General features: G+C 39.9%; 1 long non-coding RNA gene across 1 annotated transcript; it reads right to left on the bottom strand.

Moving 5' to 3' along the window:
* Positions 208–5,389, bottom strand: LOC110400583. Its single transcript, XR_002439948.1, has 3 exons — positions 4,956–5,389; positions 4,472–4,682; positions 208–4,127 (listed from the first exon to the last, which is right to left on the bottom strand). It is a non-coding gene; the product is annotated as an uncharacterized LOC110400583 (long non-coding RNA).

Below are 9,904 nucleotides of genomic sequence, written 5' to 3'. Positions count from 1 at the left end.
AGGCTGCAAATATACTTACGCCAGATTTTTAACACTAACTTCATCAAACTGATGCACTACAAGCATAAGGCTGATTAGCTTAATAATTGATTACTTGTCCTCTGGGCACCAGCAACTGAAATTAAAAACTTTAGCAGCTCATATAACAATGTAATACAGTAATATGAGTCTTCATAGACCTATGGCTGCAATAGGGAGGAAAACAATGTACATTTGCAGGACACCTCTGAAGAGGGAATGGATGAACAGAAACACTGATAATTTTCCCCCTACTGATTAGTATCTACACAGATAAAGAGATCATATAAATATCTGTGTAAAAAGGACAAACTAACAGGATTACCTTGGTGGCATTATTTTTAATTTCTATTACATATACATGTCTGAACAACTCCAACATGTCAGCTGTCAGAATTCAAGAGGCTTCCTGTCGTGCTCTGCACTTCCCAGAGAACCATCTCTTTGTGCCCCTCAGCCAGCAGTGGCACCCATTACTCACATATGTTCCCTCAAACCCACAGGGCACCTGTTACACCAAATACTGCATGCCGTATAATGAAAAGATGGTCACATTGCAAAGGAACAAGTTCCAGTATTTGCAAAAACACTTCCATACAGGTTATCAATCGAATAACTGTAACAGGCCTTGCCAGGGGGAGTTTCCAGGAATGGTGCTAGATTTATGATGAATGGCAACAGATGGTCATTGGAAATAGTAACTTAAGGAAACGTGAGATGACTGTGATAGGCAATGCAAGCAGAAGGGCATCATTCACAGCCTCTGTCAAGTCCCCAACAAGAAGCCTAAGTATATGCCTATCTTGTAGCATTCAAGCAATCCCTTTGAAGTCAGTAATAATCAGGTTTTTAAGTTCCTTCTATGTCTAGAAGTTTATTTTCGCTTTAACTATAAAGCTTATACACTATGTGGTATAAACACTAATAGAACAAATTCAGCACTGTTGTAAAGGAGCACAGTTCCTCTGACATCAATCGATCAATGTCTTGCTCAAAGACCTGGTATTTAACTTTATGTTTATAAGCATTTTCTAGGCTGTACACTGTTTCTCTTGCCTTGTTTTGCTTTCAGCAAAGCTCTTTGTAGTATAACAACTCACCGTCTTTCTAGTCAGATTTTGTTTATAAAACCTTTATTGTTCAGGAACAATACGGTTGTGACCTGTTAGAATGAAGGGCTGCAATTGGGGCCCTCTCCATACCTTCTCAGGGCATGCTTTGGGTTAGAGTGAATGCAACACACAGCCCTATTGATCTCAGCCAGGAGAGGAAAAATAGATTCCTCCAATAAATCTAAACATAAATCTTTTTGCTCTATCTCACCATCTGCATGAAGTAACCTAAAGCACAAAATTAGTAAGTAGAGCAAGTATCCCCAAGCCTACAGGGCTGAAATACTGCTTGCCATTATATTTGGTTTATACTTAGTTGGTTTGAAGGAATTTACAGGCATAGAAAGCAACAGGTGGAAACATAGCCTGGGCTAAGACAAAGTGAGCAAGATTGACTCTAACATCATGAATTTGCTTCAGTCTTGTGTGTCAGTTCCCTCCGACCTTTTATAAATTTCTTCAGGAGGATGTTTGTGACTTCTTATTGTTTCCTAGTTTTAGGCCTCTTAGGGCAAGTGTTTCAGCGAACTTTCACGGGGAAGCAAGTGATTTTTGAAATCACAACAAATTTCTTCTGCACTCTGAGTAATGACTCATGCACTTAGACTTATTCAATCAAAGGAGACATCAAACACATTGTCCTAATACCTGTGTGGCATCTGGGGCCTTACCTGATAGCAAGCAACTCAGCTTCACTGAAATCAACAAGCCATGCTGGCTTACACCAGCTGTGGAACTGCCCCTTCTGCCTTAGTTTGGCCCTTTTGTATTATACAGCCTTTTATAAATGATAGTGCTAATTTTTTATGCAAGTGTAAGTCACAGCTGTTGCATTTTTTTCCTAGTCTGTAGGCGTCTTTAAACCTCCTCTGCTAATTTTCAGTATTTATCAAAACTGCTCTCACAGATGCATATGTAATTAAGAGAGAGGAGTGGATCATAAAGTGACAGCAGAAGCAGCATTATCTCCTTTTCCTCTCCTTATTGTCAGTGTTGTAGTGCAAGTTCCTCAGGGCACAGCACACATAGTTTTGCCTCTATGACTCCATGCGCAGATGTGATACTGCCTGTACCAGATATTCTACCAACTAAAATGAACTATACATAGTAACTGTAATAAAACTGACACTACTAATATTAATTTTCCTCATCTTCTTCTCTAATTCATTAGATTATTGAATTCCCCCTACCACCTCGATGCTTCATTTTCTATGCCTTCTTTGCATGCTTAGGGTCGCTCCAGCTACTTACAAGACACTAAACCCAAACCATTTTAATTACAAAAGACTGAAGGGCCAGCAGAAGCTTTCACAACCATCTAGATGTACCCTAGTTACTAACAGAGTAGATAGAATCTTTACTGTATTAATGAGGGGGAAAGAAACAAGTAGATAAGCCAGTAAAAAATACTTATTAAGAGAATGAAACACCATCCAACACAGGGTAATTTTCACATTATAAGGGAAATACAGCATCACCTGATGAAATGTAAAACTTTTACCAGTAGAGATCTGTTCAGTGGAATTCATTTCCTGAATTCACTGAACTACAATGCAGAATAGATAGTGCTGAGTATATACTTTAATATAACGATTCACTCAGTTATTTTGACAGGATTTAGAGTTGTAATGAGATAAACAGAAGCACACATCTTTAACACCTTTCACCCTTGCTATTCAGATTCTGAAGAAGTAGAAAAAACAATTTCTGAAGTCCTAAGCAGTTTAATTTCAACTTTTTCACTGCATAAAACATGTCTACAAACAAGCTTTTCTCTCATCTATGCATTATGGAAAAATTCTGTGGACTTGTTTATATTACTATCTATACACTGATCAAAAATTAATAGCAATAGCACTCAAAATTACAAGTCAAGCTTTACCAGTATACATACACATGCCCGCACTATACATGTGTGTGGTGACACGCACTCACACATTTCCCTTTCTGAATCCCACAGGCCTTGACTAAAGCAATGGTGCTATGAAAAACAAATGAAACTCTATATAATTTATTAGCTGGCTACAGAGTTTAAATATAATCCACACCAAATATTTGGGCAAGGAACTAAGGCCCCATACTGCAGAAAGGAAGGCCTTAGATCATTTAAAACCCAGTTCTGCCCCAAGACAGATTAAAATACTTCTATCATCTCCAGAACTTAAATGACCTTCAGACCATGTCTAGCAGATGAATCCTGGCAATATAGTATTTTAGTAAAGCTGAACGGTACCAGTACAACAGGCTCAGTCATTTCTGGAATACCACTAGTATCTCCAGTTTTCTGATTTTGCCTCTAATGTCACAGAGCAATTATATGCACAAACTAAGCACTTGCAGTGAAACAGCCACAACTTTTTTTATGTTCTTTTGAGAAGGCACGTTCTGTCCGTTCTGTTTTGGAGGTCAGGCTATGACTCTTTTAAATATGACTTCCTCAAGTCATCGGTCAAAGGTACTAGCTCTCATTCGGATTTACCGTGGTTTTTGAACATGTTTAAGAACAGGAAGGAAGATGGTCAAAGAACAGAGAACTAGCTTCATAACAGAGAAGAGAAACAAGAGCTTTCCACAGCTTCAGTGGATGAGGGTCCAGATAACAACATCTAAGTGTATTCAAGATGATTAATACAACATGTGCTTTCAACATAAATTTACATCACCACTAAGGAAAGAAGAAAAAAAGCCAGGGAAAGCACCAAAGCAAGCAAACAAATGGAACCTCCAACCTGGTTGCTTAAACACACACTTCAGTGCAACGGATACCTTTCTGTCCAGCATCAATACAGCTTCAGCAGCACAACAGATTTCCAACTTGTCAGACTTTCAAACACTACTGCAGTGAGTAACAACAGCAGAAATCCAGCTTCAGTGAAATCTTTTCCAAATTTGAATCACTCCTTATGTTTTTTAGTCTTCACTCCATTCTGACAGCAGGATTTTTCTACATCCTCCATTTCAGCAGAGTATATCAAAGCGCTTTGCAGCAAGTAGATACTGTTCAAGGTGTGAAAAAAATCAAAACAAACATTTAATTATTGCAAAGGATTCCATCTTAATCAAGTTCTGCTGGAGGGAAAACATCATTGTAAATGCATCAAAACTAAAGGCATGACAACAACTGATTTTGTAAAATAACAGTTCGGCTGAATCAACGCATATTCATCACATAACCTTACATAGCAAATTCCAGAGAATTTGATTTAAATTACTATTTTGAAAATACTATGATGCAAAATAATTAGTTAGGTAACATTATTAAAGTTGCACACTTATTGGTAATACAACTTATTAACATCTGATCAGTGTTCTCAAATCTGTATCAACCAACCTGCACATACCTACTCAATGGCTAACCACTCCTAATGATGTAGAATTTCAACAGAAAAGGATGGTAGTGATGAAACAGAGCTGCTTCTTATGCATAAGGTAGACACAGTGGACCAGACTAGGAGATGAAGTAAGGCAGGGAATCCACTGCTGTTCCTCTGGGACTTGTGGAGATAAAGAGGAATGTACATTGAGCAACTTCAACAAAGAATTCATTGTTTTCTGTAAGGAAAATAAAGAAGTTAATTGAAAAGGTTAAAAAAAATCCTAAAAATAACTCCTAATAATGCTCCTCTCCCCCTCCTAAGTAGCTGAACCTACTCACAACAGGCACAGCCTCCCCATTCAGTAGTACTAAAGTTAAGTAAGAATTCACAGAAGAAGGTGTAAAAGTTTAATTACACACATTTTTAAATCCCAGTTTTAGTAAGAGTAGAATAACTATGCTTTGTTCTGACATAAAGCACTTTATGAAAAACCATAAAGCAGCCATACCATCCATAGACAATGTCTTTGCTTCTCAGTGTAGCTAATCCACTTCATAGTGTTCAGTTTGTGATTGGCTTGTCTGTGACAGCTGACAGTCACCACCAAATGAATGCAGATGTCCTCATTAGCTCCATCATCTATTTTGGCCATGAACTGGATGCTGATTGTTAGGGCATGGGAGGGATAGCAACAGCTTACAGCTGTCGTTACTCCCATCAGCAAGGACCTATTGGAGACTTTAAGGACAGCTGGAGTTCAGGGAAGGCAGTGGATCCATAGGAGAGGGTGAGGAGTGCTTAGAGGTAGTTTGGCCCAGTACTTCCATTTCTACTAACGTATTGGGTGCAAAGTTAATTTTGGCAATGGAAAAATGAAAATGCTCATCTCTGTATGAGAGCCTGTCTTAAGCACAGCACAGTGATCAGGTGGTAAGATGTCAGTAAGCCAAGAGATCCTGGAGCTCAAAGGTGCTATAGGAGGCAATGAAGGATGGGAAATAGAGCACAGACTTGGGGAAGTGAAGATCTATGGCAACAAGCCAAAAAAGTACATTTGGGTTATACATCTGCTTGACAAATGAAGATATCTAAAGCCAGATTGTCTGGATATTGTGTAATAGTTGTTACCATTGGATGTCCACAAGATAGTAGTAGGGATGACCAGGTTAGCATCAGGAACAACAGTGAGACCATCATGATCTATAGACATCTGTGAGGCAATCTTGGGTTTTAGACCAATTTAATACAGTAGGTGTAAGAGGAAAGGAAAGGAGGCTTTGGAGCATACAAAGTCTTGTTTGATGGCAGAAATAACATAAAAATCAGTAGCAGGGTGAAACCTGGCTTCTTCACTTTTTGGTTGTGATGGAGAAAACTTTGGAGAAATACATTTTTTGTTACACAGTATAAACCAGCTGTCCCAAGCTAGGTCATAACTGATCAAAGGACAGCCAGAGCTTTTCTTTCCACTTAGCAATTAGGACATTAACTTGATTTTCAATTGTTTATTTTGTACTACAAAGATGACCAGAACAAAAACACTTAGTGTATTTTAGATGCTTTATAAAAATTAGTGCCCTGGGATGTGAGGAGAAATCACCAGTACTTAAAGTTGGTAATTGAATTTATTAATTATAGTGAAAATAATATATCCATTTTCCAAGCAAGTCATCATAATGTTTAATAATTGATTGTAATTTCTCACAATAAATACTAATTAATTCATTTACAAAGTAGTGTAGCTTTATGTTTATTCAATTTTCTACAAGATATTTGTATTTGTGTTATGTCAACCATTTAATATGCTAAAGTCATTTATAAATATTTATATTAGTTTCAACACTTCTTAATAAAAAGCAGTTGTTTCACATAAATACCAAAGCAATCGTCAGAGCACATCTGTGTCCGCAGCAAGCGCTCAGGCCTGGCTCATGAGTCCTTTTACCATCTGTGAGCCTGCCTGCTGACAGCGCACCCGCCAGATTAATATCCCAAAGAGCAGACTGAGCAGGCTAGCGGGACATTGCCCCCACCTGGGATTTACTGGCATTCAGCCTGTCTCTCTCCAGAGCCCAGCATATCTATGAGGAAGAGATTCAGTCACTCCTCAGAGAGAAGAGGCCCTCCCTGGCCTCAAAATACCACGTTAAGCGGTTCTGAATAACTTCTCCCACCCCCGTACAGTTTCTTACCCTTCTTGAAGTCTTTGTCCATATATTGTTTCTACTGCATCATCTTCTATGCATTCCTCTTCCCACACAAACTCTGCTAGGACTGCAAATATTTATGTCAGCTTTTTTTCCTCGGCTGTTTGATTCATCTGTGAAGGTTTGAAGCCTGCATTAACCTCCATCATGCCACGCAGGAAGTATAACTCCCTGTCGTGCTTTGGAGAGTCTTGGCAAGAGTGGAGGCAATAAACCATGGCAGTACCCTGAACAGAGCAGGGGGAAAGCCATGGCAAGTGGCTCCTGCAGGGTGACATGACAATGGGCCCAAGGCTAATGACAAGACTAGATGTTTCCTGTTTCACTTACCATGTTGCGAGGAAGACTGCCCCATATAAAAAATATGAACTTGCAACCCAGCTGTAAGGTCGGTGTGCTAATGTGATAACTACCATTCTGCCTAGTGCTGGGGAATTGAACTTGGTGTTGTAGTCATGGGAAATCACATCTTTTACAGCACTAGCATGGGTAGTGGTGAGGCAGGTGGTAAACAGACCATATCAGTGCTTTCTCCTTATAAACCTGCTGCACCTGCACCCCAACCTCTGCTCCTATGGTCCCCTCAGAAGGCCCAGACCACACCTGTGTTGTGCAGTGGATTGGATGCCTTTGGTTTTACCACCATTATGACCAGCTGACAGTGCCTACTGGTACTTTCACCTGATCCATCTCCCAACTGCTATTCCTACTGATTTACGTCATCAGCACCAAAGCCTTAAAACAAACAGAACAGAAGGAGAGGGATTCACACCGGCCTTTTAAGGTTTATGAATGCTAGCATGCTCTTTTCATTCCTCTGAACATGAAATCCTAGTATACCCAGTACCTGCCTTCTCAGGCACTTCTGCGGCTTTTGCTTGTAGTAGTGTCTAGTCACAGTCTTACACAGAATCTTCTAGAACCACTTTTATTCCTTTGTCAGTGTTTGGCCTTAAGCAGTCAAGAACCGCCCTATGGGCACTCTTGCTCTGATCTCCTTGGCTCGTCTCCAGATAGAACCTGGATCTCAGAACTCAGCTGTCTCACAGGGACAGAACATCACAAGACAATCTTCCTCCAAAAAGGAAAAATCAAAAACTAAAATGGAGCACCAAAAGTCCTCCCTTGCATCCTTGAATGATCTCTTCTAGCCTAGCGTGTGCTTCAAACTTAAAGACCTTAACTTGTAGGACTAGGCCCTAGGGAAGTTATGCTCAGAAATACCATCAGAGGTCTTTCTCAGCCATATGTCTATGAGCACCAGGCTCCATGAACTCAGCAGATTCTGAGCAGAAAAGCATCAGCCCTCAAATCTCAGCAGTGCCCATGGCTTCCTCTTAGTCCTTGAAACCACTGCTTCATAAAGGCAGGAAGGGCGTGGGCTCTGGTATACCCACAATAAAGATCTTTCCAAGTGGAAAGTCTCATTCTGGATTCAGCTGTGGTGCTGAGAAGTATCCTTCCTCTCAGGCAGGCTGTGGTGTCCCTGGTGTGGCAGTGGCATTCCTATGTACGTGAGGAAGCCCTTAAACAGTCTTGCTGTGTGTGTTATGGTAGTCCAGGCACTGCTCCCCTGCCTTGTGGGATGGCATGGAGACACACAGAGTTGGCAAGGGCTGGAACTCTTCATCTCAAGCGTGACAAGAGCTGGACACTATCCTAGTGCTTTGCCCACTGTTTTAAAAAGGCAGGTCTCTCACCCAGACAGCATGAGCAGTTGCAAAATCTGCCTCCCAAGGTGCTTCTTGAGGTTCTGTAATGCAGCTGTCATGAAAGGGAGGAAGCTGTTCCCAAGCAGCTCAGACCAGGGGCAAATTTTTAGAGATGTAAATCTGCCATTCTACTCACACCTTTGCTGCAAATGTGAATCTTTGCAGTATGAGGCTAAGATCTGGATTCTGGCTGACTCATTGAGTAGAGACAGAGCTCCTTTGGTCTGTGCTGAGAGAGAAACATATAAGGAGTAAAGGGATTAGACTGTATTGTAGGTTCAGAGCCAGGCTTGGTGGAGTGTTAATCTCCAACGGTATCGTTGCCAAAGTCACTTCTTAATCTGGCAGTGCAAGAGAGACAGCCTCTGTCTTAGGACCTGGGGCTAACCTATTTGATGTCACACTACAAGTAGAGCAGGTGCTGGGTTTGCAATGTATATTTGATGTCTAGTGTTGAAAAGTGAATTGATTGAAATGCTGTCAGACTGCATTTTGAATGATTGCACTACTAATGTCACCTACAGGCATCTTGATGGACATTCTGTCTTACACAGAATACAGTAGGCTGGAAATCATCATTTGCAAATCATCACCTTTGAAAGTACAACTACCAATTCAACTGAAAAACAGAATTGGAAACATGTTGAAGAAACATTAACCTGAGGAAGTGAGCAAATCAGAAACACCAAATATTTAGGCTCATGGATTTCTCATTATGGGAGTTTTCAGCCTACTGTACTTCTTTTAGGGTGCTGCATTTCAAAAACTGTATTTTACTTGATAATATACTTCTACTACAGGAATTCTAATCAGGTTGTCTTCTAACTTTTTACTGGCATTCACCAGTATGACATGACTGGGTTTTGTTCATTTGTGAAAGGAGTTTTGCAAAATCTGTCACAGTGTATAAACATGAAAAAATTAGTAAAATTACCAGTAAAACACTAGCATATTTTTGAAGGGATATGGGGGCTTAGCTAAATAATTGTTATTGAGATTAACAGGAAGTCAGTGTTTAAATCCAATAGTTGATCATATAAATCACATTTCTGACCTATTTTTCCTTGCCCTCGACGCCAATCTGGGTTAGTCATTTATTAACGTTCATGTCACAGGATAGAGGCAAATAAGGTTTCCCTATTTCCGGTGGCTATTATTTTTGTTAAAAGTAGAATTCTGTGATTAATTTTACATCAATACGGAGATTAAATTTAGCAGCATGGTAAAACCATTGACTAATAGGTGTTCTCAAACCCAACACCCCAGAAAGAGGAAGAGGCAGGACTAAGGAAATGCCAGTATTTCACCACAGTCATCTGCTATTGTCAGCTTATATTAGCTGGTTACCAGTAATACTGAAGCCTTTCTTCAAGTCCCTATCTGTCAAATTTTAGGAGATTTTAGATTTTTTACCATGAATATATGCTTCTGAAAATCAGTAACAACAACAACAGAATCTGAGATACAAGCTGTATTTCCTATTTCATTTAGAAGTACTGTTTTCTCAGAAGTCAGGGTATTTATATATATCCCCAAAG

The sequence above is a fragment of the Numida meleagris genome, chromosome 5, assembly GCF_002078875.1.
Source record: "Numida meleagris isolate 19003 breed g44 Domestic line chromosome 5, NumMel1.0, whole genome shotgun sequence".
NCBI classification, from domain to species: Eukaryota; Metazoa; Chordata; class Aves; order Galliformes; family Numididae; genus Numida; species Numida meleagris.
Note: the sequence above shows the minus strand (reverse complement) of the source record. Positions and strands in the feature narration are given on the sequence as shown.